Here is a 10,006-nt window from a genome sequence, read left to right on the forward strand (position 1 = left end):
CGGCGGGAGCGACGGAGGCGGTGGCGGCAGAAGCAGCAGAAGCAGAAGCAGTGTGGAGTGAAAAACCTAAAACAATAGTGATCACGGCTGAATCTTCATCTGGAGCTGCACAGTTTCTGGACGAGGACAAGCTCCAGAGTGGCAGGTGAGCACCGCTTTGGTTGGTTTTTGGAGATTTATTTCATGTTGTAATGTTGTTCCCTCATCAAAAACATGCCTGAAGTTGTATATGTCTGCCATACATGTGAGAGTAATTTAGCGATCTTTGCCCGGGCTCTACTCCTTACTCCTTAAATTTTAAAAGCCACACTGGAAAAACAAAATCTAGTCAAGTTAAGATGACTCGAATTAAGAAAGTTTTATCATGATTTGAGTAAATTTCACTTGATGAGTAAAATTACTGCCAGTGGAACAAGACTTTTTATACTTAAAATATGAAAATACATCTTGCTACACTTAAAAACAAGAACTTTTTGGACTTAATTCAAGCAACATTTGATTTTGTTTCTCATTTTAAGAAAAACACACTTATTCCATTGGTGGATAATTTTACTTGTCAAGTTGAATCAACTCAAATAAAGTAAAATTTTCTTAATTTAAGTCATTTTAACTTACCTAGATATTGTTTTTTCCAGTACAGTTATGATAATATTAAAATCTGTTACATAAATTAAATCTAACACAATATATTTTGTCCACAGGATGCAAAGTCAGATGGAGGCAAGACTGGACACTGGGGAGAAGACTAAAAGGTATGAACCAATGACTTGAATAATTATAATTACAGTTGATTTGCTTGAACTTGACACCTAAACATGTCCGTTCTTACAGCCCACAAAAGCAGAAGAGACTGTGCTGGACAGAAGTGTCTCTGACGCCCAAAAAGCAGAAGAGAAAACGCTGGAAGTGGAAAGGGACTCCAATGCCCACAGAGCAGCTGTCAGCAGGTAAGACTCACTTCGCTTTAACACTGGTTTACACGAACAACAAACATCTGATCTCTGGAGTTATCAGACTATAGAAACGTCTAAATCTGATGTGAGAAATCTGATTTATTTGCCAAAAGCTGCACAAGGGTTAACAGTCGAACAGGAAGAGAAAACGAATGTGGCAAAGACAAAATTATAAGAATGAAAGAGTTATTTTAAATTCATGGCACTTTGTCTTCCAAATACAACAGTCTAAAAATCTTAAACTGAACATAAATCATAGGCTACGACACATGTGCCCAGGACTAAACCAGGACTAAACTAGGTCTAAACCAGGACTAAACTAGGTCTAAACCAGGACTAAACCAGGACTAAACCAGGTCTAAAACAGGACTAAATCACTACAGCCCTGCTTATAATACATGACCTTTACTTAATCTGTAACTCCAGAATCATTCAGATCACAATTATATTTTTGGTTTGACAGCAAGTTGGCTTTGCTCATATATGTTTTTATTTATTTTTTTTAGGTTCTTCTGGCTCACCGAAGCAAAAGAACTTCTTCCGAAAGATCCTGTCCTGGTTCAGATGTGCCAACTGTTTCCGCTCTGACACGGTGGAATAAATTAAGTGACGGGGCGCGAGGGGGCGCTGGGGGGTTTGTGTTTGGAGACATGGGCTTAAATAATGTGTTCACCCCCTGATGGGTGAAAGACCAAGTGGGAGGGAAAGAAAAAACAGCAGCAAAAAGAGAGGACCCCAAACAAAGGGCACCCTCGATATTGGCACCAGTTTTATAGAGATATCGCCCAAACATAAGTGGGAAGACGCGACTATTGTTTTGACTGTTGATTGTCAAAATGAGAACTGGGCAAACAGGAAACAGGTCTGACTTACTCCCAGCGACTCAACCACAGCCCCCGCTCACGTCAAACAAGAACCACACAGCCCCGAGCAAAAAGCCCCGGACCCCGTACACCTGGAGCCCCCCCCACAAGAGACACGGTGAAACGTCACATCTGTAAAAGTCCACGTCCAAAAACTCATGTGGATTTGTGTTACAGGCCCCGGCCCTTTGATATTTGTTTAGAGTGCTGACGTTCTTCTGTATTTGCTTTTGTGTGTGCACGATGCGATCGGTCCACAAGCCCTGGACCCGGATGTGCGGGAGTACCAAACGCCGAACGGCGGCTGGTGTCGCAGCGCGTCGACGATTGGCCGGTCACCCCTCCGCCCCCACCAATCCGCGGATGCCACCTGTGGTAGCGGGGGTTTAAAAAGGACCATCTTCCCCCTGCTCGGCGTGGCTGGATCCCTGTGGGCGGTTCGCCCTTTTTGTTTCTTTTGGTTGTCTCATTTTGTGTTTTGTTGCCTGTTGCCTCCGTTAGTTCTTTGAGACACTCTTTGTGTTTGCAGTACAACTTGAGTTAGATTTGTTACATTGTACTTAGTTAGGGCTCCTTAGTTTATTTTGTTTAATTCCTTTTTATTTTCTCCTCAATGCCTGTTTTTTTTTGTTCTTTCCCTACACTCGGGGAGACGTGAACTTTCAGGCTGTGGCTCCCAAATTATGGAATGCCCTGCTCCTAGCTCTACGTGAGACAGACTCTATAGACTCTTTTAAAAAGCAGCTCAAGACACTGCTATTTAGACAGGCTTTTAGTTGACTGTATCTGTACTTCTTCTGTTCTTGTTTATGTAGTTTTTATGCTGTTTTGCTCTGTAAAGCACTTTGTGATTTTTATTTTTTTTTTATCTGTGAAAGGTGCTATATAAATAAAGATTTACTTACTTACTTTACACTGTAAATAATAAATGCACAATTTTTTGTTAAACCTTAAACATCCTGGTTTTATTGTTACTTCCTATTCTCCCCTAGCAAAGGGGATGTAACAACTTGTGGGAACATGTGTCTAAAGTTAAAAAATAACAATATTGGAGTGCTACACTGGATCAAAAAATTTACGCAGAGAGGTGCTCATCAAACCGGAGGGCTTAGATTCTTGTAAAGGAGAAAAAAGGATGGCAGAGGCCCTCTGATTTGCGATGAATTTATTAATAGTCACGTCAATGTGTTTCGACTACTTAGGCTGTGTCCCAATTCGAGGGCTCCAGCCGCCGAAGGCTGGTTTTAAGGCCACATACGTCACTTCCGGTGAAAGAAGGCCTGTCCCATTTCATTTTTATGTCATGCAGCCTTCAAATGCAGCCCTAAAACCGGCCTCGTTTCCATGGAAATGGGGCCGCGAACGGAGGACACATCAGAGTATCCTTCGCAGCCTTCAGTATCCCAGCATGCACCGCGCGGCGCCAGTCACATGTTCGAAAACACGGAGCAAAAAGCCGGTCCTGAGAGCGGAGAAAAACATGTGAGTAACACTTTTAACTTTAGGAAATCATTACTAACACAACTGTAAATGTAAAATACGACCAAAACTCCCACAAAACTGTCAAATAAGTTTGTTTTTAACTGCGTGAACCGCGGAGTTTTGAGCTAAAGTTTGCCTAGTGATGTGCAGCTAATGCGATGAAAAGTCCGCTCAAACTTTCATATTTGGACACATTTCCATCAAACACTCATCATGTTTTTACTGTTAGGGGAAAAGAAGCCCACAGATGATTTAAAGAAGCTACGAGGAGAAAACTCCATGTTTTCATGGACAGTGTAAACATGTAAACAGTTGGTCAGTGTAGCTCGGAGTTAAGATGAAAACACACATTATTTCATACATTCAACTGAAAAAAGACTCAGTCTGACTCTATCAAAGCTCATATTTACTTGTAAATCACATAATATAAGCCTCCAACGTGTGCATTTCATTCAGGGAAACATGATCTGCTTTTAACAATCCGTGCATGTTTGTAAAGTGAAGAGTAAATAATATTATGCCTGGACACGTCACATTTATGAAGGACATGAGGCTCGTTTAACAGATTTGTGCAGACACTGGTGTAGATACGACCTGGTGTAGATACGACCCGACTGTCTGTTTGGTCTGTCACATCTAATGTTATAACAATGAGAAATCTGTTTTACATGAATTTTCTTTTCTCATCTGCAGCCTCCTGTATGAGGACACGGCACACTGCAGGGGCCACAGAACTGTTGGCTGACAAGATGCTTGTGATTCATAAAATGGGTCAAATGCAGATGACAAAGTAAAGCCAACACTGAGCTGGAGTTGCTGACCCAGACTCCTGCCAACGATTAGGTATGGGGCATGTTACATTGAAAATTGTACTAATAAAAAGAGCTGCAAATGAATCATGCTTATGTTGAAATTATGATTTAAATTGTGAAAATATGTATTTCTCAAATGTGTGGGATTCCTCTGTTCATTTAGCTGTTTCAGATATAAACTGTCTTTGAATCTGAATGTACATCAAAGTTTAAGTTCAACGTTAAAATAGTTTATTGTCAATTCTTCATACGAAAAACATATAAAGAATCAAAATTGTTTTTCTCACTCCCTTGCGTATAAATAAATAATAATAAATGTAAATAGTGCGGAGGGAGTCCAGGTGTTCTTTGGGGCTGCAGGTTCTGTCAAACTTATTTTCCTCTAATAGTTTTGTAGTTTTCTTAATGTGTTTGTCATTACAGGTTTTCACTCTGCAGGACAGAACTTTGAATCAATCAGACGTAACAACCAACCTGCTCCTCCTCCTCCAGAAGACGAGAGACACATCAGACTGAGTGGTCCAAGTCCACTGTCCATGTCTCCACTGTCCATGTCTCCATGTCCATGTCTCCACTGTCCATGTCTCCACTGTCCATGTCTCCACTGTCCATGTCTCCACTGTCCACTGTCCATGTCCATGTCCATGTCCATGTCTCCACTGTCCATGTCTCCAATGTCCATGTCTCCACTGTCCATGTCTCCAATGTCCATGTCTCCACTGTCCATGTCCACTGTCCATGTCTCCACTGTCCATGTCTCCACTGTCCATGTCTCCACTGTCCATCCACTGTCTCCACTGTCCATCTCCAGTGTCTCCAATGTCCATGTCCATCCACTGTCCATGTCCATCCACTGTCCATGTCCATGTCTGTCTCAATGTCCATGTCTCATGTCCATGTCTCCACTGTCCATGTCTCCACTGTCCATGTCTCCACTGTCCATGTCTCCACTGTCCATGTCCAGAGTCTCATATGATCTGAACAAGTGTGTGAGACAGAAATGAAAACATCTGTTCATAAGTTTTTCTGAATGTTTTTCAGTCTGTACTGACATTTGATTTATGGTAAAATGTGCCATTTATTTGGTGTCTCTTTTGATAGTAACTAATTACATGTACTATAAGAATGTACTATTGTACTGCAGATAAGCTGTGGTGTTCCACATGATCATATCTGGCAAAGATAATTTGTTCATTTTTGATTGTCACTTGCTTCAGCAAAAAGGGAACAATGAGATTTACTGACATACAGCTGTTTGTACTAACCTGTTAATGCAGAGTGTGTGTGTTTGTGTGTGTGTGTTGTGTGTAATGGGTTTAATATTTGACTTCATATTATGATAAAGTATTTCCAGAAGTTCCTTGGATTGTTTAATAAATCATCTTTTCTCAGGAGAGATTCTTTCTTTCTTTACAAACTGACTGTATAAATGTAATCCCTGGTCAATATAAAAATCGTTAATAATGATAATATTTAGTAATACATATCTCATCACTGTTTTTTATTTTATTTTAAGATAATTTAGTCTATTTAAAATGTATCCCTTAAATATAGCCGTTTTGTTTTGCAAAAGTTAAACATACATTTTCGGTTTTGGCCATAAGATTTGGATGCGAATTATTAAAATAATTTGGTCACAAAATCCGACAGTTTGATGACCTGTGCGTCTTTTTACTGATCCGTGTGCGGAATCTGCGCGGAGCGTGTTAGCATTAGCGCTAGCAGCGTCCCTCGGTTGCTAGGCGACAGGGGAGCGGCTCCGAGGTCTCATGTCCCATTTCCGCAACGGCCTGGCGTCCGCGGAGGCCAGTTCAAGGGCTGCAGCCTTCGCGGCCGACGAAGGACCCAGACTTCACAGCCTTCGGAGGCTGCAGCCCTTTGAATTGGGACACAGCCTTAGTCTACATCAGGGCTGATTGAGTAAGCAGGAAGTGTGACCATTTATAGGGGTCGTGACCCCAGACACGTGATAGTTAAAAAACAAGCAAACTAAATCTCCCAAAACATTTACATGAATCCAAGTATATTGACAACATACCATTCTACCATTCATTTCATGTGTCTAAAGTTTGTCTGCCACATGTTTATTTGAAGTCACCTTTTCCTCACCCTGTGAGGGTTTCATTGTGCCCCTCCTTCTCTTCTTACCCTATTTGGTGTTTCCTGGGCAGATCCCAATCACACACCTGCTGAGCTCCACTCCTGATACGCACCAACTAATCATCACCTGCCATAAAGACCTGCTGACCTTCTCTTCAGTGCCAGATCGTTCCGTCAGTCTAGTGGTGAACAACTAAACCAGGACTAAACCAGGACTAAAACCAGGTCTAAAACCACACTGTAAAGAATTTCTCTGTAAAATAACAGTAAAGAGCTGGCAGCAGAGACGCCTGCACATTACTGTTATTTTACAGTATTTGTACTGTGAATTCACCTCACGGCATATTGCTGTAATAGTGAATTACAGTATATTTCTGTATTTTTTTTAATTTACAGTAAAGTACTGTCAGCAGAGACGCCAGCACTTTACTGTTATTTTACAGTATTCATACTGTAAAATGACTTTACAGCTTATTATTGTTTTGGTAAAATACAGTATATTTCTGTTTTTTTTATTTTTTTATTTACAATTAAGTACTGGCAGCAGAGATCCTGCAATATACTGTAATTTTGTAGTTTCCATACTGTTGACCAATTCACAGATCATAGCCTATTACAGTAAAAATAAAATGCAGTATATTTCAGTGATTATTTTAATTTACAACATTCTAGGGTTACTAAATGTTTACTGTAGCCAGGCATAATACAGTGACTCAGCACTTTAGAATATCTAAAATCTCAAAATTCACTGCAATCAAAATTAAAATTGTTCTGTGGACTATGACTTAAACCTATGGTTAATAACCAATAAACAATTTACAAAGGATATAAATCACACAAATATTTACTGAAAAGGGCAGTGTCAACATGAATACTGCTGGTGTAAAATACAATAATAATAATAATAATAAATATAGCCGCAAGCGGCAATGATCGGCCCTCACGTGTGCTTACGCCGCGCGCCGCATACGCCGCACCTCACACTGACCCTAATAAGCCTAAGTTTAAACCTTACCCTAATCATAATCCTAACCATAGCCCTAACCCTAGCCTTATAAATTTTAATTTAACCCTGCAATTTTCAAAATTTGGCAAAAAAAAATTATCCAAGATGGCGGACTTCCGGTTTGTAAAGGGGCGTGGTCACAATATACATTTTTGTTCTTATTGCCATGATGCGTTTGGCTACGCCAACGTTTGTGTAAGGACATTTCATTGGCAAGGATACAATTTTGGCTTGTTGCCATGGCAACACAATGTAAACGGGATGTGAGCATCATTGAGTTTTTTAATCAAGGCCATGTCACAAATGTGGGTGCCAAATGTTGTGTATCTGTGACAAATAAAAACTTATTATTACATACAAATTTTCTAGGGGGCGCTATTGCAGCCATTTTTGTATTTTCTTACATCAGTCTGTTCAGGGTCGGTGTGTGAACTCACGATTAAAATTTGAGGGAAAATGGCCAAAGTTTGTGCAAATTATCAGGCGTCGTAGTTTGATGGTGAGCCCTAAAAATGAACCTGAAATTTGCACCGTTGCCACAAACAAACACTGTTTGACCTTTTAAAAAGCTTTTAACAACTTTTAATGTCGCACTTTTGTTTTGTTTGTTTTGTTTTATAGTGTATTATATTCAGACTGAGATCACGCATTAGTGATTCAAATTTCAGTTCAACCGGACTAAACAGGTGCGTGTAATATAATATTTCATATTTTTGGGGGGAGTGTTTGCGCCCCTGCTGGCCAACAGTGAAAAATTCACCATGTCCATATTATACTTTTGCTCGTAATCATGCATAGAATTTAATTCCCAAATTTGGTGCAGATTCGATAATGTTGACGTTTCATGTCTATGGTAGGGGGCGCTATAGTGTTTTTCATATGTTTTATAGTGTATTATATTCAGACTGAGATCACACATTAGTGATTCAAATTTCAGCACGATCGGACTAAGTCTGTGCGAACAGGAGCAAATAATGTCATCGTGAAATTCATCAAAATTTTGATCAAAATTTGCAGCTTCGCCGCACGTAAACAGTGATGGTAACAAAATGAATCAGCTAACTTTAGATGTTCCACTTGTCTAGATGAAGTACGGTGATTTTCAGCCCTGTGGGTGAAGCTCCTTCAGAGGAGTTTGCTCAAATTTCGATCCAAGATGGCCGCCTTCTGGTTTGTCAGGGGGCGTGGCCATAATAACATTTTTTGTTTGTCTTGACATGACGACTGTGTGTACCAAATTTCGTGGCTCTACGACAAAGTTGACGTTGAGACGTCTCCCATAGGCGCAATGTATTTTGACTTTTCAAGGTGGCGCTGTGTCGCCATTTTTTTTTATGCCCGTGCACAAAACCTATATTTTATCGAATTTTTCACCACTTCTGAATTTTGGGCAAAGTTTGGTGAGTTTTTGAACATGTTTAGGGGGTCAAATTAGAGCTCAAAGAGCATAATAAAAAAATAATAATATTTTTAGCAAAAACAATATTTCCGAAAACATTAGAACAACATATTATACATTTTTTGAAAGCTCTCGACCTTCCCCACGTCACCATGGGGTCATTGGTGAGTGACGGGCGCGTCTGCACCATCTCGTCGGGGTCGCCCCCTGACCTCCCATTGACTTCCATTCATTTTAGCAGTAGTAAATATGGCTCAGGCCTTGGGCGTGGGTTACTGGGATACTGCTGTTCATACCGGGGGCAACCGAGGACAATGTTGCATGTTGCCCTGTCGCATTCGCCCATGCGCACGTCGCTCTCTATTCGCTCCGCGTAGCGGAGCCCCCTACGTCCTGTCGGGGCTCGGGCCTAATAATATTCTGATGCGAGAACAATGTTCCGCTTTTTTTTGGCCGACAAACTATACATTTTCGGAAACCTCAGACACATTGCTACGTGATGGCGAGGGTCCCTGGTCACTATGGGCGAGTCACGTCGCGCCATTCCATTTTTCGGCCACTTGGAGCATCGCTTTGTGATACTAATAGACCCTTCGCCAGCCTCTGGCGCTCGGGCCTAATAGAGCGCCAGAGGCTGGTGAATGGCCTTTCAGTGTCGCAAAGCAATGCTTCTAGTGGCTGGAAAGTGAAATGGCGCGATGTGAGTCACCCGGGGAGTGGCATGTGCGGGACATGTCACAGGCATGAGCGAGAGCCAATCATTGCCACTTGCAGCTATATTGATTCGTTATTATTATCATTAATGATTTACACACTTTGATTATTATTTACCTGAGCATCCAGTATTGTGCAGTATCGCATACACAAGATGAAGGGTATTTTGGGGGGAAAGAAGTTCTGTATTTTATCATCAAATGTGACATTTCATGAAAATTCTATAATTCAAGATGGCCACCGCCACATGATGTCAAAATACACAAACTAGATGGGTATATTTAATCCCTACATAAATTTTGGGTCATCCTTAATATTTCTCCAATTTACAGAAAGTGTATTGCTTTTCAGTTTTAAGCTATAGCCTTTTGAAATTAAGATGTCAAAATCAAACGTTTTAGCGCCTAGAGGATTAAACACATTTGAACTGTGTGTTTGCTACGTACTTGTTCTCTCCACGGGCAGTCGTCTCCTCCATAATCATATGTGAGCTCTTCACCTTCAGTGATGTTTCTTGTGGTGAACAAACACAAGTGTGGCTTTCCATCGATGTCAACTTTTTTCATTTTACAGTTTGGCTGTATGTGGTCATCATTCACTATCCGTCCAAAGGTGCCATCTTCAACAGAGGCATCAATGCTATATAAAAAAAAAAGACACAAAAACAAAAAAAAACA

At 40.7% G+C, this 10,006-nt stretch overlaps 1 long non-coding RNA gene across 1 annotated transcript; it reads left to right on the top strand.

Annotated features, from left to right (window-relative positions):
• Positions 1 to 3,132: 3,132 nt before the first annotated feature.
• LOC110162059 (uncharacterized) lies at positions 3,133 to 4,718 on the top strand. Its single transcript, XR_008633480.1, has 3 exons — positions 3,133 to 3,298; positions 3,992 to 4,141; positions 4,534 to 4,718. It is a non-coding gene; the product is annotated as an uncharacterized LOC110162059 (long non-coding RNA).
• The last annotated feature ends 5,288 nt before the right edge of the window (positions 4,719 to 10,006 follow it).

This window comes from Boleophthalmus pectinirostris, unplaced genomic scaffold, assembly GCF_026225935.1.
Source record: "Boleophthalmus pectinirostris isolate CB_2022bp ecotype Guang Dong unplaced genomic scaffold, ASM2622593v1 HiC_scaffold_6, whole genome shotgun sequence".
Lineage (NCBI taxonomy): Eukaryota > Metazoa > Chordata > Actinopteri > Gobiiformes > Gobiidae > Boleophthalmus > Boleophthalmus pectinirostris.